Source organism: Bos grunniens, chromosome 11 (assembly GCF_055505025.1).
Source record: "Bos grunniens cultivar Pamir isolate PY7600 chromosome 11, Bosgru_T2T1.0, whole genome shotgun sequence".
NCBI classification, from domain to species: Eukaryota; Metazoa; Chordata; class Mammalia; order Artiodactyla; family Bovidae; genus Bos; species Bos grunniens.
The window spans coordinates 46,862,582-46,887,889 of NC_141175.1; the positions used below are offsets into that span (position 1 = coordinate 46,862,582).

General features: G+C 47.1%; 1 protein-coding gene and 1 long non-coding RNA gene across 4 annotated transcripts in view; both read right to left on the bottom strand.

The window, feature by feature from the left end:
* The window catches only part of EHBP1 (EH domain binding protein 1), a 580,191-nt gene extending 567,602 nt beyond the window's left edge, over positions 1 to 12,589 (bottom strand). The window contains exon 1 of one of the 3 annotated variants that reach the window (XM_086326384.1): positions 12,437 to 12,589. The gene's annotated coding sequence lies outside the window, so the exon portion shown is untranslated. The remainder of the gene's footprint in view (positions 1 to 12,436) is intronic. The other 2 variants (XM_086326385.1, XM_086326386.1) reach the window with 2 other exon arrangements.
* Positions 12,590 to 16,273: 3,684 nt separating this feature from the next.
* Positions 16,274 to 25,308, bottom strand: part of LOC147363049 (uncharacterized) — a 73,286-nt gene continuing 64,251 nt past the window's right edge. Inside the window, exon 3 of the long non-coding RNA XR_015136735.1 lies at positions 16,274 to 24,693. This is a non-coding gene — a long non-coding RNA (uncharacterized LOC147363049). The remainder of the gene's footprint in view (positions 24,694 to 25,308) is intronic.

The following is a 25,308-nucleotide window of genomic DNA, read 5'->3' on the forward strand; positions in this document are numbered from 1 at the left end:
GACTTTGCATGGGAAAATTTAGATCTCAGGATTCAAGTCAGAACCTTACTGAATATTTGCTTGTTGTCTTTGTATCAATTTAAATGTCCACTTAATTCTCTCTCCAGAGCTGGCTCCAGTATCTGGTGAGTTGGGAGAGAAGCCTCAGGGCCTTGGAATGAAGTCACCAGGGGTGGAGGAACAGGGTGGGAAGTGCTCAGAAGAGAGAGCAAAGGTGCCCCCTTACCCCATAGGCACAGGTGGTCAGTGCGGTGGGGGATGATGACTAGTGAGGCCTGATTATGCCAAAGGAAAATAAGACAACTGTAGGGCCATCTTCCTAGAGCTTGAAGACCTAGAGGAAGGCAGCTTGCTGGTCTCAGAGGTGACCTTACTTTGGGAGCCAGGGAAAAGAGAAGACAAACTCTGGAAGAGTGTTCAAGGCCAGGAGGACATCAGAATACAGAGGTGGAGATGCTGGGGCAGGGAAGGGCTGCCTCAAGGGCAGGGGGAGGGCGAGAGACTGGACAAACTGGCAGCCAGCCAGTAGGACCCAGGCCGGCCAGGCAGTGAGGGCAAGAGACAGTCCACTTCTGGGGCACCAGACATAGCCTCTCCTGAAGACCACAAAGCTCCAGCCAATAGAAAAGCCACCTGGGACTCCTTATACTCTTTCCTACTCAGGAGCCAGGAACCTGCCGCCTCCTTCTGTTGTCCTGACCTCACCAGCTACATGCAGCAGAATGGCCGGATAGTCTTCAAATGCTATTTGCCTGCCATCACTGGCAACAGGTAACAAGCAGAATGAGAAACTCTTACCTTTATTTTCATTTTTGTTTTCTTGAAATAAAATTTCTTAGAATGAACTCTGAAAGTGAGGAAAAGAAATCCTAATTTGGTAACACCATTGAATGTTTCCATTTTTCAGGGCAAACCTAACTCTGGATTTGGGGTGGTGGGGAGGGCATGCTGTGAGGCATGTGGGATCCTAGATCCCCCACCAGGGACCCACGTCCCCTGCAGTGGAAGTGCAGTTTTAACCACTGGACCAACAGGTAAATCTCTGGACTTTTCATTTAGAAAACAAACAAAACAGGGTGAGATAAAAATAATTAACTAAGGAAATCATAAAAAAAAAAAAAAACGAAAAGACAATGTACAGAATGGGAGAAAATATTTGCAAACAACATGACCAAAAAGGGCTTAATTTCCAAACAGCTCATACAACTCAACAACAAAAAAATCAAACCCAATTAAAAAAAATGGACAGAAGAATAAACATTTTTCCAGACAAGAAAACGGCCTATTGGCAATTTATACGAATGAAAAGATGCTCAACATTGATAATTGTTCAGTTCAGTTACTCAGTCACATCTGACTCTTTGCGACCGCATGGAACACAGCACACCAGGCCACCCTGTCCATCACCAACTCCCGGAGTTTACCCAAACTCATGTCCATTGAATTCGTGATGCCATTCAATGATCTCATCCTCTGTCGGCCCCTTCTCCTCCTGCTCTCAATCTTTCCCAGCATCAGGGTATTTTCAAATGAGTCAGCTCTTCGCATCAGGTGGCCAAAGTATTGGAGTTTCAGCTTCAACATCAGTCCTGGAAGGAACACTCAGGACTGATCTCCTCTAGGATGGACTGGTTGGATCTCCTTGCAGTCCAAGGGACTCTCAAGAATCTTCTCCAACGCCACACTTCAAAACCATCAATTCTTTGGTGCTCAGCTTTCTTTATGGTCCAAGTCTCACATCCATACATGACTACTGGAAAAACCATAGCCTTGACTAGACGGACCTTTGTTGGCAAAGTAATGTCTCTGCTTTTTAATATGCTATCTAGGTTGGTCATAACTTTCCTTCCAAGGAGTAAGCATCTTTTAGTTTCATGGCTGCAGTCACCATCTGCAGTGATTTTGGAGCCCAATAATTGTTAGAGAAATACAAATCAAAATTACAAGTTTCCACCTCACATCAGTCAGAATAGCCATCATTAAAAATTACAAATAACAAATGCTGGAGAGGATGTGGAGGAAAGAGATCCCCCTTACAACTGGTGGGAATATAAGTTGGCACAGCCACTATGGAAAACTAAAAAGAGAATTACCATATGGTCTAGCAATCCCACTCCTAGGCATATATCCAGACAAAACTCCAACTGAAAAAGATACATGCACCCCGGTGTTAACAGCAGCGCTATTCACAATAGTGAAGACACGGGAACAGCCTAAATGTCCATTAACAGATGAATGGATAAAGAAGATGTGGTTAATGTATACAATGGAATACTACTCAGCTATAAAAAAAAAAAAGAATGAAATAATGCCATTTGCAGGAACATGAAAGTAACTAAAGATTATTATACTAAGTGAAGTCAGAAAGAGAAAGACAAATACCATATGATATCACTTATATGTGGACTCTAATATATATGACACAAATAAACCTATTTATGAAACAGAAGCAGACTCACAGACATAGAGACCAGACTTGAGGTTGCCAAGGGGGAGGGTGTTGGGGGAAGGGGTCGAGTGAAAGATTGAGGTTTGCAGATGTAAGCTATTATATATATCCACAAAGAATGGATAAACAGCAAGGTTCTACTGTACATCACAAAGACCTACATTCAAAATCCTATGATAAACCAAAATGGAGAAGAATATTTTAAATGTATATATATGTGTAACTGAATCACTTTGCTGTACAGCAGAAATTAACACAACATTGTAAATCAACTAACTTCAATTTAAAAAAAAGAATTGACTGAAAACAATCATAGCAAGAAGCTAAATTAGTCCATGCAGTTTGAAAATGAAGATGAAAGTCTTAGCAAAATTTGCACGTCCCCTGTATCACACGTGACAGGGCCAGGTGAATCCCCAGCCTTGCTTACTTCATCAATACCACCCTGGGCCCATTTAGAAGGAAGAGCTGAGCCCAATCACATCCACCACTGAGGCTGAACTATGCAACTAGCCATTTTAGAAAAGTATATACATTCTTATATATTATACTAAGAGTTGCCTCTATAGCATATAAATTTACACAAAATAAACATTACATGTGTGCCTGAAATAACGAGGGCATGTGTACCTTTCTGGAAAAATAAAGGTGGTATGCAGCATGGCCCTTTGGGGATGACCTGACAGAAGGTAAAAGAGGTGGCTGAGCCTGACATGACTTAGAACTGAGCCAACTCCATGGTGCACATTCAGAGATGGGGTGTGGTGCTCATAAGTTACGTTCCCTGTTCCAAGACCATTACTTAGCTCTGTCTCTCTCCTCCCCACCTCTAGCAAGTCTCCCGTGAACTCTGAAGGTGCCTTTACTTGGTTCCCCAACAGAGATAGTGAATATATATCCTTGAGGTCAGACCTGTTGGCATACAGAAATCTAAGCATCTTTGGGGATCTCCCATGTACCTGCTCTGCCTTTTAGCTGGATCATATGGTTCTCACAGTGAGGGATCTTACTCTGCCCCACTCCCTCTTTTCAGAGGTGTGTCTGTGATGGAGACCCGGTCCCTACTCTGACAACCCCACTCCCTCAACACTCAAATGCACAGCAGTTCTATCCAGTGATCTGGAGATTCCACCAGCAGGTGACAAACACAGGAAGAGCTTGAGTCTGGGCCCCAGTTGTAACTCTCCTGGAAGCTACTGCTTTGAGACAATGAATATGAGTGTCCCTGGGACTTCAGGCTAAAGGTCAAGTAAGATGTGGGGTCCCTGATCCTTTCATTCTTGGGTGTGGACCCGTGAAGCAGTGTGCTGACATGCCCCCCACCTCCCTGACCCATACATAGCCCTGGCCCCCACAACAGCCTCTCTAGTAGAGCAGGTGGGAGGTGGTGTTGGCCACCTTTGCAGGATGGCATGGAGGAACACCAGGATCAGGGCCCACCCCAGCTGGAGGGATGACACAAAAGGAAACCTGAAAAGCAGGAGAGGAAACAACTCCAGCCTCTACACATTGACCAAAGCCACTCCAAGCCTGGATGCTTCCCTCAACTCTGGGGCTGCTGTAACCACCAGGGATCCCTGGCCTTGGGGAGTCAGACCCACCCGATCAGGATTCAGTTCCTCCCAAAGAGGTCCTGAGTCAATAATGGCCATTTCACAGTGAGGACGTGTACTCTGACTAGAAAAGCAGACAGACGTGGCGTGTGAGAGGCCAACCGCAGGCACCCACATCAGGGTCTACCACCCAATCCTCAGAGAGCAGGAACCTCTGTGAACACATGCCTCCATGCCTCTGGGGCTTGGAGGAGCCCCTCGGGCCACCAACTCCCAGCTCTCCCAGCCCTGCATCATCACAGCCCCACCTGGTCCTGCAGTCCCCAAAACAGAAACACTGAATTTCAACCAAAGGGCTGAGAGCTTGAGAGCATTCACAAAGGGCCACCAGTGGGCCATAGTGCTATGAGGCTAAGAAGAACAGAGCTTGATGGAGCTCTGTCGGGAACCAGAAGAAAAGAAACTTCTGTTGGCACCTGGGGTAGAGGCCCAGTCTACCCCAGGTAGAGGCTTGGTACCAGGCTGAGGCTTCTCAGACATGCTTTGATAAAGATTCTCTGAAAGTCTCTATGGTGCTTCCAAGTCCACAAGTTTATAGAATGTTAAAGTAGGAAGGGACATTTTGTGGGATTTTTGCAAGGCCTTTCTTCTCTCTGGGACACAGTTTGCATATCTGTATGAAGAAGAGACTGGACCAGATCTGCAGGCCCCAACCCAGTCTGTACATGGGAACCACCTGGGGATGCCCTGCTGCTTCCAAGTCAGCCAGGGGCAGGTTTGGGGGGAGTTGGTGGAGGAACTGCTGCCATCAGACTGGGCTCCAAGAATTGGAAATTGTTTAAACAGGTGATGGGCAAATGGGTCGGGGTCGGTGGGGGCGAGTGTCAGAGAGGAGAGGAAATATTGTTCTGTTCACTTTGTTTTTCAGAATAAAAAGTTAAAAAACTAAAACTACTCATACTAATACCCTAAAACTAGCTGTGCCTGGGTCTCAACTGGAACCTATTAAATTGGAATGTCTAGAGAGGTCTTCCCTGGTGGCTCAGACTGCAAAGAATCCGCCTGCAAATTCAGGAGACCTGGGTTCCATCTCTGGGTTGGGAAGATCCCCTGGAGGAGGAGGTCAAGGCAACCCACTCCAGTATTCTTGCCTGGAGAATCCTTATGGACAGAGAAGCCTGGCTGGCTACAGTCCATGGGGTTGCAAAGAGTCAGACATGACTGAGCAACTAAGAACATGGGGGGCTGAGAGGGTGCTGAAGAATTGATGCTTTCCAACTGTGGTGCTGGAGAAGACTCTTGAGGTCCCTTGGACAGCAAGAAGATCAAATCAGTCAATCCTAAAGGAAAGCAACCCTGAATATTCATTGGAAGGAGTGATACTGAAGCTGAAGCTCCAATACTTTGTCCACCTGATGTGAAGAGCTGACTCATTGGTAAAGACCCTGATGCTGGGAAAGACTGAGAGCAGAAGGAGAAGAGAACAACAAAGGATGAGATAGTTGGATGGCATCACCAATTCAATGGATATGAACTTGGAGAAATTCTGGAGATGGTGACGGACAGGGAAGTCTAGTGTGCTGCAGTCCATGGGGTCGCAGAGAGTCAGACACGACTTGACAACTCAACAACAGCAACAAAAGGGGCTGGGACCCTGGCACTGAGGTTTTCAGAAAGGGGTCCCCAGGTGATTCTGCTGGGCAGCCAGGATTGAGAACACTGGGCTAGACACTGAGTGGCCCCCACTTGCAACTGAGTGGCCGAGCCACCCACACCTTCCACCTGATATAGCAAGTCATGCTCTGGTCCCATGTGCTTTAACTTCATGTTTCAGGAGCCCTTCGTCTCAAACAGAAATGATGGAGCTGCACTTGGAGCAGGCAGTCCCGGCCAGGCCTTCACTCAGGTCCTCTAATCAGTTCAGTCTGTGCCCCCTCTTCAGTGGGGCACAGTGATCCCTCAAATGGGATCCCCTCTTCAGTGATCCCTCAAATGGGCTGCTCCCCAAGGCCTCCAGGGAGGGAGCTCAGCTCCAACTCAGGGAGAGAGTGAGCTGCCCCTCCAGGTATATCAGGAAGCTCCCAGCAGGAACACTCCTCACCCACACAGCAAACCTGAACTCAAGCCTCTTTTACAGTCTCCTCATGTGGCCACGTGCTGTCCGGTCTCCCCACTCTCAAAACACAGCAAGTCACATTCCTGTTGCATTTGGGTTGACTTCCCAGCAGACAATGAATGTTCCTGGACTGCTTCCTAGGATCCTTGTTTTCTCTGTTGCCTTTCAGCATCTGGGACCAAGAAGGAGCAAACAGGCTTGGGCTTCTACACAGGATGCTCAGCATCCCAGGGCCCCAGAGATGTTCTGCCTGCTTTCCCCACCCCCTCAGCTCAGAGCACCAACTGCAGCACCACCCCCACCCCTAACATCTCCCAGTGTGATCCTAAACTGCATGCTGGGTTTTCCTGCTGTCTTGAAGTCGCTCAGTCATGTCCGACTCTTTGCGACCCCATGGACTGTAGCCCACAAGGCTCCTCTGTCCACAGGATTCTCCAGGCAAGAGTACTGGAGTGGGTTGCCATTTCCTTCTCCAGGGGATCTTCCCAACCCAGGTCTCCCACATTGCAGGCAGACGCTTTAACCTCTGAGCCACCAGGGAAGCCACTTACAGCCCACACTCCTGGCTAACTCCTCAGAAGGTTCCTTCCCCATCCGATCCTTGTCCTTTGTCAATGACTAACCAGCTCCGCAAGGCAGTGGGGACCTTTCTGAAATGAAGGAACTTCTTAGGTGACATCACCCCTTTTTCACACAGTACTTCCTACTGCCCTTCTGGAGCTGAAGTTGGAGGAGCCTTTTCAGCTCAAATGTTGGTCACTCAGTCATTTCTGATTCATTGTGATCCCACAGACTATAGCCCGCCAGGCTCCACTATCCATGGAATTCTCCAGGCAAGAATACTGGAGTGGGTTACCATTCCCTTCTCCAGGGGATCTTCCCATCCAGGGATCGCAGATTCTTTACCATCTGCGCTACCAGGGAAGCCCTTTTCAGCTCAAGGGCTCCCCCTGATTTCTAGCATCTCTATGCCTCTACGTTTACCTTTATCTGTAATTCAACAAATACTCACTGAGTACCTTTATGTGGCAGCGGTGTGCTAACTGTGGGGAAGAAAACTGTGAGCAAAACCAGGGATCCCTGGGACTTCCTGGTGGTCCAGCGGTTAAGAATCTGCCTTTCAATGCAGGTGGTGTCGCTTCAGTCACTGGTAGGGAAACTAAGATCCCACGTGCCGAGAGATCCCACTATACCCACACTGAGCGTGCACACCACAACTAAGGAGCTTATGCATCGAAATAAAGACCCAATGCAGCAAAAACAAACAATCGGGGTCCCCGTGACACATTGAACAGGAGTTGGTTTTGTCTGCCTTGTCTTCCAGGTCATGGGCGGGGTGATCTAAGCCAGAATAAGAAGGCAAAGTGATAAACACTGAGTGACATCCTCCATAGGCCAGAGAAGGGCGGTGATGGGCTCAAGGCTGCACGGGGCTGCAACTTCAGTCTTTCAATGCTGATTTCAGGGCACATTCGTCTTTGTTCACTTTCTGATGCAGGGAACACACGGTGGAGGAGCCCTGAGGTCTTGGAGTGTTGAGTGTGATGTGGGTGTTTATGAAGATGTGCACACATGTAGGGGCAGAGCTGAGGGCAGAGAGCTGGGCCATAGGGGAGGGCTGGGGGCTGGATGGAGGAGGGGATTATTCATAAGGAAATCACAGGCTGAAAACATAGAATCAGTCTTAGGGGGCCAATTTCAGGATTCAGTTTCCAGTTCCTGGCTTCTCTGCTCCTGCAGCAACTGACAGCCCACTGATCTGGCAGCCAGGGCTGAACGCTCAGGACCTGAACTCCAGGTCTGCACAGTGACAGGAAGGTAGGCGTGAAGAACGGGTGCCAAGTGTGATGACCAGCCTTGGACTAGGAGTAGCCTTGGGCTCTCATCCTAGTCTCAGGACAGATCCCTTTGCCAATCAGACCCCAGTCCACTCACTGAATGCAGGGGGCTGACTCAGAGCGTTCTCAGTCTGAATCAGCCAGAGACCTTGTGACCTGGAAAATCCCAGGTCCACCCCAGAGATGGGGTGCTGGGGGCCTGGAATGAGATTCAGGGACATGTCTGGCTAACCCGTGCTGTAAGGTGACCCTGGGCCATTCTCAATCCTGGGCCACACGTTGACCAGTAATGGACTTGGTCATCTCCGGAGTCCTTCACAGCATTTCCCTGAAAAAGTCAAGTTCCTGGGGCCACATAGAGGGGAGGTCATCACCTTCAGGATGCCCCTCTTTATTGGTAGGTGTGGTCCAGCAGAAGAAGAGGCTACATGACCAAGCAAGACATCTGCCCACAGGGAACCAGCACCCAGGCTTAGGGGAGCTGAACTGGAGCCACTGGGGCCACATAGAGGGGAGGTCATCACCTTCAGGATGCCCCTCTTTATTGGTAGGTGTGGTCCAGCAGAAGAAGAGGCTACATGACCAAGCAAGACACCTGCCCACAGGGAACCAGCACCCAGGCTTAGGGGAGCTGAACTGGAGCCACAGAACCTCCATGCTGTCTGTTCAGGTTTCAAGTCACACTGACCTCCACCTCCCATTCCCTGGGTTAGCCTGGCCAGTTCAAATCCTAACCAGGCCAAAGCTCATTTGAACATATTTGTATGCCAGAGAGCAGAGTTCAGAACATAAGCCCTGGATGTACTTTGTGTTTTCCCAAATTCCAGAAGGTCAACATGTTGACGAGAACTAACAGACCCAAGGGGCTGGCCAGAGATCCTAGGACCCAGCTCCTCTGTGGGGAATCTGTACTCACCAGTTTATAGCTTTGAATCTCAATTTGTCCCACTCTATTCGCCATCAAAACTCTATTCTTCAAAACCTCCTTACTCCATAAAGCCATCCCCATCCCCCCAACCAAAATTACATGCTTTTTTTCCCCTACAACATTGTTAACCATTTTAGTGCCCATTTCCTGCCCTACTGGAAGTAGGGATCATCCCATTTTTATTTTCCTGGGAGCCTGGTGCATGTGCAGCTGTTCATCAAATTAAAATAGAATTGAATAAGGCAAGAGGGTTAGTCTTCCAGTTCAAAAAGTGAAGCAACGATTGTGCTTTGTTATTATTTTAGAAAAATCATCGATATAATCATTTTATAGGTTGCCAGTTCATTAAAATAACCATTTTACAAATAATACCCTATAATATTTCCTGGCAATAATAACTACTCATAATTTAGTACCGTTGCTGCTGCTAAGTCACTTCAGTCGTGTCCGACTCTGTGTGACCCCATAGACGTCAGCCCACCGGGCTCCCCCGTCCCTGGGATTCTCCAGGCAAGAACACTGGAGTGGGTTGCCATTTCCTTCCTGACACCAGACCCAATCATACCTTGGCTTGGCTAAACAACATGTAACAGTCTGCACACTGGTATAGAAAACAGAGGCGCTTAGCAGTTATTCCTGTAACTGAACAGACCATGAGCTCCATTCCCCTTTATTTTTAGTTTTTTTTTGTTTTGTTTTAAGATTTGTCCTTATTGCCTTGCTTATGGAAGGAAACCCACTTCATCAGGGCCTGAGAAAAATGTAGCACTCAGTGTTTACAGCAAGATGATACTTTTTATAATGTTCAATGATATTTGGGCTGATTGTGAATGTCCTCTTTCCCCCCCCTCTGGTTAGGAACACATGAAAAGTCAGTTAAGCAGGACAGTTTGTTTTGTAAGTTAAGTTACTGCATAAGGCAGTTTTGGCACTGTTTATGGAAATTAAAAGTCTTCGCCCTGTTTGGATTCTCTACAGAAGTCTCTTGCTGTGACAGGCAGGAAAATGAACTGGATAAGAAAGTGGGTGCTCCATGTAGGGACTTGGTCAAGAAACTTGGCTAGGAAGCAGAAACATGGCCCTGCGTGAATGCTATGTGTCTGGGACCCAAGGCTGGCCTTCAGTAGAAGGCCTCTTAATTCTAAGTGATTTTACCTTGAATCAAGCTGACCATAAGGAAGTTCCAAAGAAACAGTCCCTAAGCCCAAGTGGATGTAGATTTCAGTGGGCCACTGAGGGGTCAGGCCAAGGCCCTGCCTCTCTGCAGCCACAGCAGATGCCCTAAGAACAGGTGTGCCCTGGCCTCCCTGAGACAGCATGGAAGGCAACCCCCTCCCAACACACATGCACACAGATATGCTGCATTATTCACAAAAACAATCTACTCCCAGTAACATCAGCATCTCACCAGGGAGTAGATTGTTTTGGCATTCTCCCTGTCACCTCTGACTGAGGGCAGCAATTCTTCAACTATCTCACAACTTTTGATCAGAAATTCTACAAGCATGGAAACTACATGATCCCCAAATTGTACGTCTAAACAGTCATCCAAGTGAAGTGAAGTTGTGCATGAACCTTCATAGCAGCTTTATTCATAATAGATTGTCAATCCTCTTTAAAGACTGAAGTGAATTTACTTCTAAACCAGAATTTAGTTTTTCCTTGAACTGTCTATAGGATTCCATATTGGCAGTGTCTGAACGTGTTTCTGGAGTGTTCTGAAGGTGTTCTGTCATGCTCACAAGTATCCAGGAACCCTTAAGCACCGCCCTGGCCTGGATTTGCTGCAGATACTAGCTAATTGACCAGCTCTTTGCAAGAGCCTCTCCAGAAGGCCCAACTATCTTGGGTTTTCTACTCAAAACATCTTCTGTTCTTTAGTATTAAAATCCATGTGTTCACCACCTGGGTCATCACTCTGTCCTCTTGAAGGTGAGAGGAATAAGCCATGTGGGAGATGCTGGTCCAAGAAAGTAAGGTCTTAGCTCCTTTGCAGTAGAACAGCCATTTCTGAGTTCTGTGGCAAAGCAGTGGTGCGACCAGAGGCTGCTGGAGGGTGGGGGTGGGGGTGGGGTGGGGGGCAAAACTTCAGGTCAGGCCACAAACAAGAGGGAGAGCAGCCAGGTGGATGAAGGCCTTAATCACAGGCTTGGCTCACATCCTATAACAAAAGCTTGTTGCTGCCCACTACTCTGCCCCAGGGCTAAAAAATTCCCACTGGGTAGCCCATCCCCACCCCCACCTTCTGGAGATGGGCACTCACCCACTTGGAACCATGGAGACTTCCCAATCAGATTCACTTTGGTCAAGAGTCCGGTTGGGAAGCTCTCATGAGCTTAGTGATGAATTCATTCCAAATCTAATACAGATCTTCCTGCACTAACGATGGGGTTAGGTCCTGATAAACCTATTGAAAACAGCCTAAGTGGAAAACGAATTTAATACACCTAACTTACCCAACATCACAGCTTAGCCTTGCTTTACACTTACAGTTGGGCAAAATCATCTACTACAAAGCTTATTTCATAACAAAGTGTGAATCATCTCATGTAATTTATTGAATATGGTATTAAAGGTGAAAAACAAATGGTATCCAGGTCCAGACTGGTTATGAGTTGTTCACCCTCGTGATGGGGCTGCAGAAGCCCCTGCCCCATATCTACACATCCCCGGCCCCAGGGAAAAGGTCCAAATTCAAACTTCAAGATCCAGTTTCTACTGAATGCATATCACTACCACACCATCATAAAGTCAAAAAATTGTAAGTTGAACCATCCTACATCAGTTAAAACCGTCAGTAGGTCACTGCTACCAGAAGTCCTCCCTTGGGCTTTTCAGGGCTCAAAGAAACCGCAGCCTCCCACCCCTGCGCCCTTCATTCCTCCCGGCACGACCACACCCAGGCACACACTCCTTCCGCTGGCCTTGGGGACGGGGCCGTTCTTCCTCCAGGCCGAGGCGGAGGAGCAAGCCCCCTCCCTTCAGCCCGCCATCAGCCCACTCGCCGGCTGCTACGCCAAGAGGCGGCTATCTGCCTAGTCTAGGGTGAGATGTCAAGCGGACCGGGGAAAGGCGCGTTCGGGTGAGAACTAAAAAAGACACAAAAGGCCGGGCGCCTAAGACCGTGACGCAGCAACACAAACAAAACTGACGCGGGATGGAAGAAAGGCCGGGAGGAGGCCCACGGCGCGCCGGCAGCCCTTTGCGCGGAGGATGCTGACCCCTGCTGGCCGCGCGTGGGAACGCAGCGTGCCTGCTGCCGAGACTGTGACAGTGGGTCCCCTCGGAACCCAGGATCCCGCCCGGGGGAAGAGAGCCTGGAGGGGTGGGGGGAGAAAGGCAGGGACCGGGAGGACGCGAGCATCCGAGGCCCTGAGTTCCAGTCCTGCCCACTCCCCACCCCACCCCCATACACACCCTGCGGTGACAGTGTTGGCAGCCTCCCCCAGTTCTCAAATGCCCTCAGCTCCTCATGTCTTAGGAGGCGATAAGCAAGTGGGGAAAGTGAGAGAGCTGCAGTATAAATGGCGCTAGAATCCCTCCAGGGCCTACCTGTGCCTCCAGAACGCTTCCCCCATCAGGGTCTTCCTCCGGACAAGCCAACTCCAAGTGCGGAGCTAGTGAGGCCAAGCTAGTTTAAGGGATGGTTAGTGACTGGTGGGCTGCGTAATGGCTCCCAGCCATATCAAGGTCCTAATTCCGGGAACCTGTGGATATTCCCTTATAAGGCAGAAGGGACGTAGCAGGTGTGGTTAAGGGAATTGCGATGGGGAGATTATCCTGGATTCCTCAGGTAGGTCTTAAATGTTATCACAAGCGTCCTTATAAGAGGGAGGGAGAGGGAGCTTTTAGTACAGGAGATTTAAAAAACCACATTACAAAGGAAGCAGAGAAAGAGATTTAAGATGCTACTCAGCTCATTTTGAAGATGGAGTCATGGGCTAAAGAAAGCAAAAAACGCAGCTCTAAAAACGGGAAAAGACAAGAAAATGGATTCTTCCATGGAGGCTCTACTGATACCCAGATTTGGCCCCACGAAACTGATGTCAGATTTCAGGTCTGTAAAAGCATGAACACATGCTGTTTTTAAGCCACCAAGTCTGTGGTAATTGGTTACAGCAGCCATCAGAAACGAATACATGAATAGGACAGACCTCTACTTTCACCTCTAGGGAAGTTTATAATCTCCCTTTCTTGAGATTTTAGAAAACAGCAATCAAAAAGTCACTTATCTTCTGTGGTGAAATATATAACCCAAAAGCACATGGGCTTCCCCAGTGGCTCAGCAGTAAAGAATCCGCCAGCAACACAGAAGCCACAGGAGACGCAGGTTCAATCTCTGTGTTGAGACGATCCCCTGGAGAAGGAAATGGCAACCCACTCCAGGCAAGAAGTATTCTTACCTGGAGAATCCCATGGATAGAGGAGCCTGGTGGGCTACAGTCCATGGGGTTGCAAAGAGTCAGACACACCTGAAGTGACTTAGCAGGCAAGCACATGGAAGATGCTGAAGATCACTCGCATTAGGGAGGGAAGGGATTATTAAAACCATGATGAGATACCATGGCACAGCTCCTTGGAGAGCTGTGATAGCAGAGACAGATAGTAATAAGCTTTGGCAAGAATATGGAAAAACTGGGAATCCTCCTATTTTACTGATGGGATTGCAAAATGGTGTAACCACTTTGGGAAAGTTTGCCAGTTTCTTTAAAAAGTTAAACATGAATTACCAGTTGACCCCATAACTCCACTCCCAGAAATCTACCCAAGAAAAACCTGATATCCATATCCAAAGACATGAACATGAATGTTCACAGCTGTGTTACTCATAATAGCTAGAACCTGGAAATAGAAGTTCAACAGTGAATGAAAATGTGGTATGCAGGATGAAATACTATATTATTCAGTAAGGGTCAACCAACCCTGTTGACACATTCTGCTTTGTCACCACACAGCTCCAGGCCAGTTTTACACTCATTCACATCTAAAACCAGGAGAAACAGATGGTTCTGGTTAGCCTCGCTATCTTGTCCCTTTTGCCACACCAGACTATTCCAAAGGCTCTTCCTCTGTCCTTCCCTCTCTGGCTGGTCTCCATGCTACTCCTTGAACACATCAAGCACAACCCTGCTTTGGGGCCACAATACCATCTGGAAGCTTCTTACCCCAATGGCTAAGATACATGGCTGTCTCCTATGTCTTCTCAATGAGGCTTTCCCTTACCACCTTTCACAGATCTTAATAACACCACCGCCCCTTTTTATCCTCCTTTCTCTGATTTTTCTCCATGGAATTTATCAACTAATAAACTCCTTAGTTTTGTCTGTCTTCTGGCTAGACTGTAAAGTCCATAAGAAAACAGATTAGTCGTTTAGGTTCACTAATGAATCCCCAGGACTATGACTGACTGATCTGTACAGAGAATGCAATAAAATATGACATAAATGCATGAATTCATAGTCGACTCTTACTTGGGCTGGGGTACAAGCATAACTTTTCCCTGGTGAAGACTGAGAAGAGGCTTGCTCTTCTACAGCACTAGGGACTTGTAGTTCACTTGATGGCTAACCTCCAAGTACAGTAACTACCAACTGCCACCAACAGCCAAAAGACCCATCCAAACCTTTGAGGAAGAGCCTTTTCTCTGCCTTATAGGTTCCTCATGAGGGTGCTTAGTTGGTAAGATAAGAAATTAGGCACACCTGCCCTTTAAGACCATAAGTGTAGCCTGAAAATGTATGTGCCATTCACAGCATCTCTTCTAGGAGTATTTTAGAAGGGAGAAAAAGGAAATACAACCTAAATACCTCTTGGTGGAGAAGGCAATGGCACCCCACTCCAGTACTCCTGCCTGGAAAATCCCATGGATGGAGGAGCCTGGTAGGCTGCAGTCCATGGGGTCGCTGAGGGTCGGACACGACTGAGTGACTTCACTTTCACTTTTCACTTTCACGCATTGGAGAAGGAAATGGCAACTCACTCCAGTGTTCTTGCCTGGAGAATCCCAGGGACGGGGGAGCCTGGTGGGCTGCTGTCTATGGGGTCGCACAGAGTCAAACACGACTGAAGCAACTTAGCAGCAGCAGTAGCAGATAAATGTTAGCTTCTAAAGAACCTAAGGCTAAGCAATATAGTTATGAAACTACATTGTGGGCTGTTGAATTCATTCAGCTTCTTATTTAAACTCCTGTCTTTTCCATCAAGTAAGAAGTTTTGGTTTGTGTCTGTATGAAAGTTCCTCTCTCACATGAAAATTTAGCACAGGAGGTGGTTTTTAACCACACTCCACCTGGGACATTGGTGATATCAGTTGTTGTGGCCACAGTTCATTGTGTTGTATGTATACTAGTTACACATAACTAGTAAACGGGTTAGTCTCCCATTTACTACAAGTGAGGGGTAAGCTTTGTCAGGGTCTTGACTGACATGGATTTATAACACTTGATGGGGTTTTTTCCCCTTTATTTGGGTACTTGGACTATAATAGAAATGAATTAGGCTTTTTCCTTTGCAACTGGAATAACCACACATTAACGCATCTTGAATAATAAAACAGCTAAACTTCCAGAACATGTTCTTCTCCATTCCAGTCAGCCTGCCTTCATCATTTGGGGGTGGAGAGAGTCTTTTCTTCCTAAGAGCTGTAAGCCAAAGTAGAGGTTGTGTGAGAGCACCTTTGCTCTTTATTACAGCTGGTCAAGACTCAAACATCCTACCAATTGATTATGGAGGCTGCCTTCAGCCCCAGAACACAAGGGAATGGTGCCAAAAAAAAAGTAGACCCAGTGCACTGCAGCATTAGGTAGATAGCTGTTGCTTATCTCTAACAGGATTGTCTTTTTCCAAACAGTCTTCAAGAATAAAAGTGAGAAGCAGGACTTCCCTCATGGTCCACTGGTTAAGGCTCCACCCTTCCAATGCAGGGGCCACAGATTCTATTCCTGGTCAGGGAAGTAATATCCCACAAGCCACACAGTGAAACAAACAAACAAACAAAAAACAGTTTAACAAAATCCCAATTAAAAAGTGAAAGGCAACTAGTTTAAGGCAAGAACTGCTAAGTGACAATTATCATTAAAGTCAAATCTTCAGAAGAAAAGTAAAAAAAGAAAAGGATAGTCTTCTGTTCCCATTTTTTGATTTACTTGACCACCTTTAGCCTCTGCTGCAGATCTCCTCTTTAGTTATGAAAGAAAAAGGAAAACTCACAAAGGCCCACACCTTCCAGTATGTACATTCATTTTTCACAGAGTGTTCATCGTGTACTAATGTGCACACAGATTTGTAGATTAAAAAAAAAAAACAAAAAAACACGTCTATTGCTATAGTCTTTTAGCAGCTATACAGGAGTCAGTCATGTAGAAGGTACCATGATTTTGACACATACGATTTCAACGTTCATATTTCTAACTTTTATTATAATAATCCTGTGAGAAATATGTTGGTTTAACAAGTTTAACAAGTGATATCTTTGGGGGATTTGTAGAAGTCGGATATGTTTGAGAGCCCTTTGTTTTGGGCTTTTAATATGTGTGTTACTCTGTTTTCCAGAAGGTACATGGCAATGTACAGCCTGATAAACAATATCTTACAACCACTAACACTTTGTAACTTGTATAATGTGCCAGGCACTGTTCATATGAAGTCATTTAATCTTTATAACAATCTTATGAGGTAAACACTATTGTTGTTCTCATTTTACAGAAGAGGTAGCTGAGGCGCAGAAGTTATGGCAGATCTTTTTACAGGAGGAAAAAGATTCTCTTTTGAGGATGAATGAATTTCGCCAACTGAAGGTGAAGGTTGAAGGGCACCAGAGTTGTCACTATCACTGATGTCTGTTACAGCAAAAGAGATAAGGAGTATGGGATGGGATGGTCCCTCCCCCAAAACAGCTGAGATTTGGCAACAATGCAGGGTGAGTTCCTTGGCCAATTAGGTCTCAGCCAGCGAGAAATATTTAGAACTAGAACCTTTGTTAAACTCACACATGGGACTTCCCTGGTGGTCCAGTGGTGAAGAATCCACCTGACAATGCACGGGGGAGGGATGTGGGTTTGATCCCTGGTCAGGGAACTAAGATCCCACATGCCATGGGCAACTAAGCCTGTGTGCCACAACTGCTGAGCCTGCGTGCTCTAGAGCGCATGCTCCACAGCAAGAGACGCCACCGCAATGAGAAACCCAGCGAGAGGAAGCCTGCATGCAGCAGTGAAGACCCAGCGCAGCCATAAACAAATGAAAACGCACAGGTGGACTTAACAGGACTAAGAAAGCAGATCTGGAATGGAGACTTTGTCCGGAAACCTAGGAGGGGCTCACCTGGTTAGATAATCAGAGCCTAACCATCTAAACAGTCTGACACCCCCCTTCAGGACTGGTGCCCCTGAGTTGTGCTCCCTCATCCCACCCAGAAGGTGGACCAGCAAGTCAGGATGTAGTGGAAAGTTCTCCACCTGGGTAAGAGCCAAAAGCCAGGAGCAGGGGAGAAGGGGGTAGCGGCGGGGGTAGTAAAGTGGGGAGGGGGAGAAAGAGAGAAAATGAGAATGTCCATTGGGTGGAGATTCCCACCAGGGACTACTGACCTTGTCACCAGAACAAGAAATCTGATGGGTCGACAGCCACTTAGTTCAATCCTCAGCTTACTTCTGGCTTAATTTCTCTCCCCACAGATTTTAACACTTTGGAAGTGTCTCCACTCAAAGTCTCTTTCAGGCAGTCTGACTTAACCATCAAACTAAGACATCAGCAGAGGGGCAGGTGGGGGACATAGCAACAAAACATGCTGACAGTGCTTCAATCTCACAAGCCTCTTTGGGAATTGTACCCCCTGAACTGACCTAAAGCTTGTCCTCATTGCTTGCACTGATGTTTGAGTTTATACTAGACTTGGGAATGGGTTCAGAGACAATGGCCCCTGGCTCATGTGGCTATTCAGGTTAAGACAGACAAACAAAACCTTAGACTGTATACTAACCCTATTTAAAATGTATGTACTATGTATATACTAGATACTAAAATACACTTTTGAAAATGTTTGTGTATTCATAACGGTTGGGGAGGCACATAGCTTGAAGTCCAGATCAGAAAGACTGCTTTTGTCAACTTCTTGACGTGACTAGTGAAGACAATTCTTTGTGGCCTGAACTTACAGGATGAGTTTAGAGGATTTAGGTCTCTAAACACAATTAATGGATTTGGAATGTATCTAGTGCTCTCCAATGACGAAATCTTACTTCCTAGATTATGTTGAAGTGCTAGAACAGAGCCATTTCCAGAAAACGAAGAAAATATTGTTACATCTACATGGGTAATAGGAGAAAGTGAAAGAGAAATTTTGTTTTCCTAGTTGTGTGAACCAAATTCCTATAGTGTGTCAAACTTAGTTCAGACATTGATAATGATTTTAATAATAGATGAACTTATTTAGCTCACATTCTGTGCCAAGGTTCAATATGCTGTCTATAATTAAGTTGGTTAATCCTCACAACCGTATGACCTGCTATCATTTCCATTTTGCAGAGGATAAACCAGAGAGGTTAAGTGACTTACCTTAGGTCACACAGCTAGAAAACTGCAGAACCAGGGTTCAGACACAAGCTATCTGGCTCTAGACTCTATACTTAAAGCAAAACACCTTATACGACTGTATGTGTGCCTGACTTCACATACATGCATCCTTCACATGCATCCTCAACCTCAGTTACCTCACCTGTAAAATGGAGTTTCTACCACCAACTTCAAGATCCTCTAGGAATTAGCAGCAGAGCATTTGTGAGCAGCAATATTTTATATAGTGGAGTTTCGACTGGCATTCACTCCCTTTCCCATGAGGAAAGGATTATTTTCATTTCTGAGGAAAAAAACTGAATCAGAGAATTATCATGACAGAGTTGGAAAGGCCCCAAGAAGCTGCCTTTTACAACCACCCTTTGTTTGAAGGGTCAAACTCCCTCCTCCAGCTTTCTTTGGTAACATAGTAATAAGTAGGCTGTTTATCATTCAGTCCAATCCATCTCAATACAGGGAGGTAGATTCCTCACCCAGTAAAAGGAAAACTTCTGACAGATCTTCAAATACAGCTGCTGCCAAGGTACCCCTTTCAATAAATTTCAAGACTCCTGAATCCCCCTGATAACCCTTCCTGGGTCCCAGCTTGACAAAGTTAGTCAAAGCTGCCTTCAAAATTGATACAGAACAGAAGAACTGTGTCAGGCCGAGTATAACTACAGTAGAATAAAGGAATACTATCCCCTCCTTTCATCTGCATCTTCTACATCTGTGAATGTGACCCAAGTTTGTATTCTCCAAACAGCATTAAAATAGCCACACCTATAATACCAGATCTCTGGTCTGCTCTTCAACCTCCAAACCTGCCTGTTCATACTGACTGTTTACAAAGAGGCCTTTGAGAAAATAAACCCTGTGATAGCTCTCTAGGCCAGAGCAGAACAAGGTCATGTGACCAAGCCCTCAAGCCCACTAAATGACTAAGACAAATCTCGAGTCAAAGCCTCAGAACTTTGTGTTGTGAACCATTCTGAAGTGTGACATGCCAACTCAGTCAACTCCAGTTACTAATGTTGAGACTGCTCCCTGTTTCCAGCTCTTCCTCCCACCCAGACACTGTCAGATTGTCCTTCCTGACTCTTCTGTGTTGGGGCCTGCTCATGTGACTACTCCCAGCCAACGAGTTCACCGCTGGGTCACAGCATTTAACTGCCAGTGCAAAGACAGTCCCTCCAGAGCTCTTCCCCACTGGCAAGCATCCAGGGACCACTAGCTGGGTACCCAGGGCCTTCTGAGAGCAGAGCCCACCTGCCAAATGGAATGCAGTATAGCCTGAGAGAGAAAAAAATCTTTAAGTCACTGGGATGGTGGTGAGTTTTGCTACCACAATATAACTTCGTGTCTCTGATAGGCTTCCCAGGAGGCTCAGTGGTAAAGAATCCGCCTGCCAATGCAGGAGACATGGGTTTGATCCCTGGGTCAGGAAGATCCCCTGAAGAAGGAATGGCACTCTGGTATTCTTGCCTGGGAAATCCCCTGGACAGAGGAGCCTGGAGGGCCACAGTCCATGGGGTCGCAAAAGAGTCCGACATGACTTAGCAACTGAACAAGAACTCTGACTGACACAGCTCAGTGATTAAATTCCTGAAAAGAATGGAGTTTCCACTCAATATTTCCTAGATCCTTCTCACACCACCTGGCAGACGTAAGAGCTGACAACCATCTAACTCTTTTTCCTTCTTCCCCTGCCTTTTTTTTTCCTGATTGGACTTAACAGCTTTCCTTGAAATGAAAATGCTTAGGATTACAAAAGCCCAGAAGTTACTGATAAACCAGGAGAAAGGCCTCCTCCTGAGATCTTAGTCAACAGCTCTTCCAGCAGCTGCAGCAAGAACCCGGGCTATGACCACCCTCAGTGAGCTACTGCCCTCCAGCTTCAGAGGTTCCAGGGCCACCTGCCCTGTGAGCCCAGAGCAGGCAGAGAAGGGCAGTGGAAGGGAGGGAGGAAGATACCATCAAGAACAAACTGAGGTTTTGTGCAGTCTTGTGGCTAAGTTCAAGGTCTCCCTAGGAACAACTCTCTGCTTGGTGAAACTGGTTCATTCCAGGCAGAGCCAACTCAGGAATGAAATTCCGTAAACACCCTCCCAGAACAAGCACCTCTAGCTACAGATGTGCATTCACTGTTCACATACAGGTCCTGACGGGAAATGAATAATGCTGTCTTATTTTAAACATTAACAAGTTGCTTTTTGCCCCGTGAGTCATGGGGCAGTAAAAACCCTACGGAACACTTGGCAGACCCAGAATGTCCAAGTCACAGGGCTGTCGGGCATCTGCCAGGCTTCCTGCCCATTGATAACACAGTCACTCCAGTGGAGGGACTCCCGCCTACACCCCCACATTCCAGGGACCCAGGGTACCCAGCACTCACTCACTTAGAGCAGAATCAGGTTCCTGGGCTCCACCAGCCCCAATAACCCACCAACTTCAGCCCATGGGCTTTGGAGAAAGAAGTTTAACTTAAATCTGGGATTCTAAAACCTAATGACTTGGCAGAGTTGGATGGAGGGGGTTCAAAAGCTGGAATAAATACATCTATTTTTCTGTAAGGTATTTGAGAAAGAATAACTGGTACTCATTCAAGTCAGTGGATCCCTACTAATGGAAATAAAAAAGGCCCCCTAGAACTGAGAAAATACTTCTAGAGCATTTTTTAAGACACTTCCCGTTACTCAAAGCCCTCCCTCATTAAGATTCCATAAAGTCTAAAAGTATAAGCTATTCTTCAATCTTTATCACTGTATTTCCTGCAGTTCCTACAAAAGATACTCCAAGGAGAGGTAGCATTCATGCAACGGATATGAGCCATATGCCCAGAACTTGCTGGGACCTGGGGATACACAAGTGAACAAGTCAGGGGACATGCCTTTGTGACACTTGGATTCCAGTGAGAAAGACAAGAAAACTGCCGATAGCAATAAGTGCTCTGATAGAATTGAACAGGGTAATGTGACCATAACTGTTGGTGGCATCTGAGCTGAGACCTAGAGGATAAAAAGGAGTGGGACAGGGCTTCCCTGGTGGTCTAGTGGTTGGGAGTCTGCCTTGCAGTGTGGAGGATGCTAGTTCAATCAATCCCTAGTCTGGGAGGATCCCATGTGCAGCTGAGGAAGAAATTGCTGCAAGTTTTCTTGAATGTACAAAAAAACATGCATCCACAGATTCAAGATGCATAAATTAGTCATTAAATGTAGCCATAGGGACTCCCCTGGTGGTCCAGTGGCTAAGACTCCACATTCCCAACGCATGGGGCCCGGGTTCAATCCCTGGTCAGGGAACTGGATCCCATATGCTGCAACTAAGACCCAGCACAGCCAAATAATTAAATAAAAAAAATTTTAAAGGTAACCATAAAGACTCTGCTACTCCACTCACTGAAAGATAGAGTCCTATTATTCTCCCCTTGCATCTGCCTGGCTTCAGCGACCAACTTGATCAATGAGCCACGGAGGAAGTCACACGGCATGACACCTGAAGCTACCTCATGACTATTCAGCTTCTATCTTGGTCTCTTGGTCTCAGGGGAAATCCAGCAACCTTGTAGAAATCTGACTAAAGAGTTCTCAGGACTATATAAACAAGGACACGTTGCATCTAGCCCTCCAGCTGTCCCCCTAACATTCATATTATGAATGCCTATGAGTAAAGACATCTTGCACCCTTCAGACCAGCCCAAGTTTCAGCTAAATACCACCAAGAAACTTCAGTAAATCCCACATGGAATGCAAGAATCACTCAGCTGAGACCTGCCTAAATTTCTGACCCACAAAAATGAAATGAAAAAAATGGCTATTTCTTTAAGTCACTAAGTTTTGGGACAGTTTGCAATGCAACAGAACCAGAAAACTATCTCAGCAGCAAAAAGCACAGAGCGCCATCCAGTCTTCTTCCTTTAAGGAGTCCTGCTACTTCTGTGCTCTCTCTCCTAGGATGGTGGGAAGCAAGTTCCCACTCCTCCTCAAGTAGCGAGGACCAGCCACCGCCCCACTAGAAACTTCTTCCTCAGGCTCAGGCCAGGAAGCACTTACCACATTTCTATATGGGGGCTTCCTTGGTGGTCTAGTGGTTAAGAAGCCTTCTGCCAATGTAGGGGACACCGGCTCAAGCCCTGGCCTGGGAAGGTTCCACATGCTGTGGAGCAACTAAGGCCCTGTACCACAACGATTGAGCCTGTGCTCTAGAGCTCAGGAAGCCAGCTGTTGAGCCTACATACGGTAACTACTAAAGCCCGTGTGCCTAGAGCCCATGCTCCACAAAAAGAGAAGCCACCACGTGAGAAGCCTGCGCACCACAATGATGAGTAGTCCCCCTCGCTGCAACTAGAGAAAGTTCACGCGTAGCAACGAAGACCCAACACAGCCAAAATAAATTAATTTACTTGGAATAAAAAAAACTGCAAAGAACACTTAACATTTTTTAAAAAATAAAAAATAAACTTCTAGATGCCAGCTCTGCTCTGGCCAGACTTGGAGAGGGAGCCAGGAAAACCAGTGAGCTCTACAGAAGGAAAGTGTTAAGTCGCAGAAAGCTTGAATGGCAGCTCCCAGGGAACACAGCAGTGAGGCCAGCAGCCATATGCTCTCTCCTTGATGGGCCCAGACCTAGGGTGTGGCCGGACTCAGTCTCTGTCTGAGACCTTTCCACTCTCAAGGCATCTGAAGGCAACTGTAAACCTGACACTGGCCGTGAAGCTGGTCCAGGTGGCCTCCCTGGTGTCCCAGAACCTCTGTGGTCGGCGAGGGCAGGAACCCCAGTGAGGGGCAGTGGTAGCTAGAAGAACCTGGTGCGGGCTGTGGTCAGCCCTCACTCTGGGCCCTCACTCTGGCCCAGCCCTCCAGTGGCTCTGTGGCCAGCCCCTCTGGACTCCAGGAAATGTATATTGGGTCTCTTTCTATAAGATGCCCATGGTTCCATGAGGAGACACTCAGGGGCAGGCTGTCTGTCCTGGCTCTGGAAGGGGTGAGGTCAAGGCCATCCAAGGGACAAGCTATGACTGCTTCAGAGGGAGTCACTTGAAGACCATGGAGAGAGTAGGTGGTAACAACGCTTCACCACCCGGAGATGCAGCCACCTGCAAAGGTGACCCCTGCCTTGCTGAAGATGAGCCCAGCACTTAGCCAAGGCTTCGATGCAGAAGTTGGGGTGTCTGCAGGAACAGCAAGAATTCCCCAGAGTCAGCCAGACAGCTCTCAGCTTGGGACACAGGAAAAGAGGACTTGGCAAGGTGAGAACGCTGTGTGATGACAGGGAGAGAGATGGCCTGCCCTCTAAGGACTGCTGGGCCTCAGCAGCCACGCCTGCCCTTTATTCCATAAGAAGCATGATGTTTCACTGGGAAAGACTCTTGTCTGGACAGGCATTTGTTCATTTGCTGGCATCCTCCAGGATTGCTCTTCACTACCTGGGAAGGGCTAGGAGAAAGTGGTTGGCTGACCCCATCCTCTGAAGTGCCTTCTAGGCTTCTCCATCCTACAGAGGAGGACCAAACTGCCCGGTGAGTGGCTGCCAGGGAGCTTCTTATAGGAACTGCAGTGCTGGAAGGGCTTCACCGGCTGAGGGCCGGGAAAGGCTATTTTTTCTGGGTTCTCTGGCCACCTCGGATCAGAGACGGCTGTTTCCACTGGGGCTGGAGCAGAGGCTGTTTTCTAAAATCCTTCACACTTGCTTCTAGTGATGTGGTGACCAGGATGTCATCGTCTGCAGGTTTGCTGAGGAACATGAAGAGAATTGTTCCGGAAACACCAAGTTTCCTCTCTGCTTGAGTCTATGGCCCAGTGATGCTAGCAGTAGGTTTGGAGGAAGGTCTCTGAAAAGGGACAGGAGACTGATCGTAAGGCTTCACAATCCTTTGCCCTGAATCTGCTCTGGGATCTTGAAAGACATAACACTTCCCCTGGAAGGCCTCGTTCTCCCTCCTCAAGCGCAGTGCTGAGACAGCGGGACCACAGGACAGCCAGAGCTTGAGTGACGTCAACATGCACCCTTTTCGTCCAACAGGCAGGAACCAGCTTGCTTTCTGCCATAGGGGAAACCCCCCCAAAACACAATCTTGTAGGAATTAACCCCACAGTCATCATTTCCTGTGACCATAAAGCCACTGACATGGACTTTGGGGGCCAGACGGTCCGGCTGCATCAGATGTTCTGAGGACACTGACTCTGTATCATCAGGTTGGAGAATTCACCCATCTGGCTTTTCAGGACAATGTGGCCTTTCTGTCCAAGAAGCTCCAAGTCCTACAAGAGAAAAACAACCACTTAGAGGCACTGGGAAGAAACCCTGTCCAACTGAGTGCTCTGAAGAGCAAAGCTCATAGTTTTCTTTTTCATACTTTTCCTGTGCCTGGCCTAGGAGACTAGCACCTTTAAGCTGTTGACGGGAAGATGTGAGGAGAGCTTGTTTAAAAGATATGAGCAAAAAGACATCACATCCAACTTGTGGGAGATGATGCTCCCTTCAGCTGGCAGTTAGGACTGATTCCCTTGAAGGGGAGGGACATGGGGGGATTAAGGATGAAGGCACTCGTGTCTCTTTCCCTTCTGGTTTCCTCAGTGTGTATGCCCAGCAGTGGGATTGCTGGATCATAAGGCAGTTCTATTTCCAGTTTTTTAAGGAATCTCCACACTGTTCTCCATAGTGGCTGTACTAATTTGCATTCCCACCAACAGTGTAAGAGGGTTCCCTTTTCTCCACACCCTCTCCAGCATTTATTATTTGTAGACTTTTGGATCGCAGCCATTCTGACTGGTGTGAAATGGTACCTCATAGTGGTTTTGATTTGCATTTCTCTGATAAAGAGTGATGTTGAACATCTTTTCAAGTGTTTGTTAGCCATCTGTATGTCTTCTTTG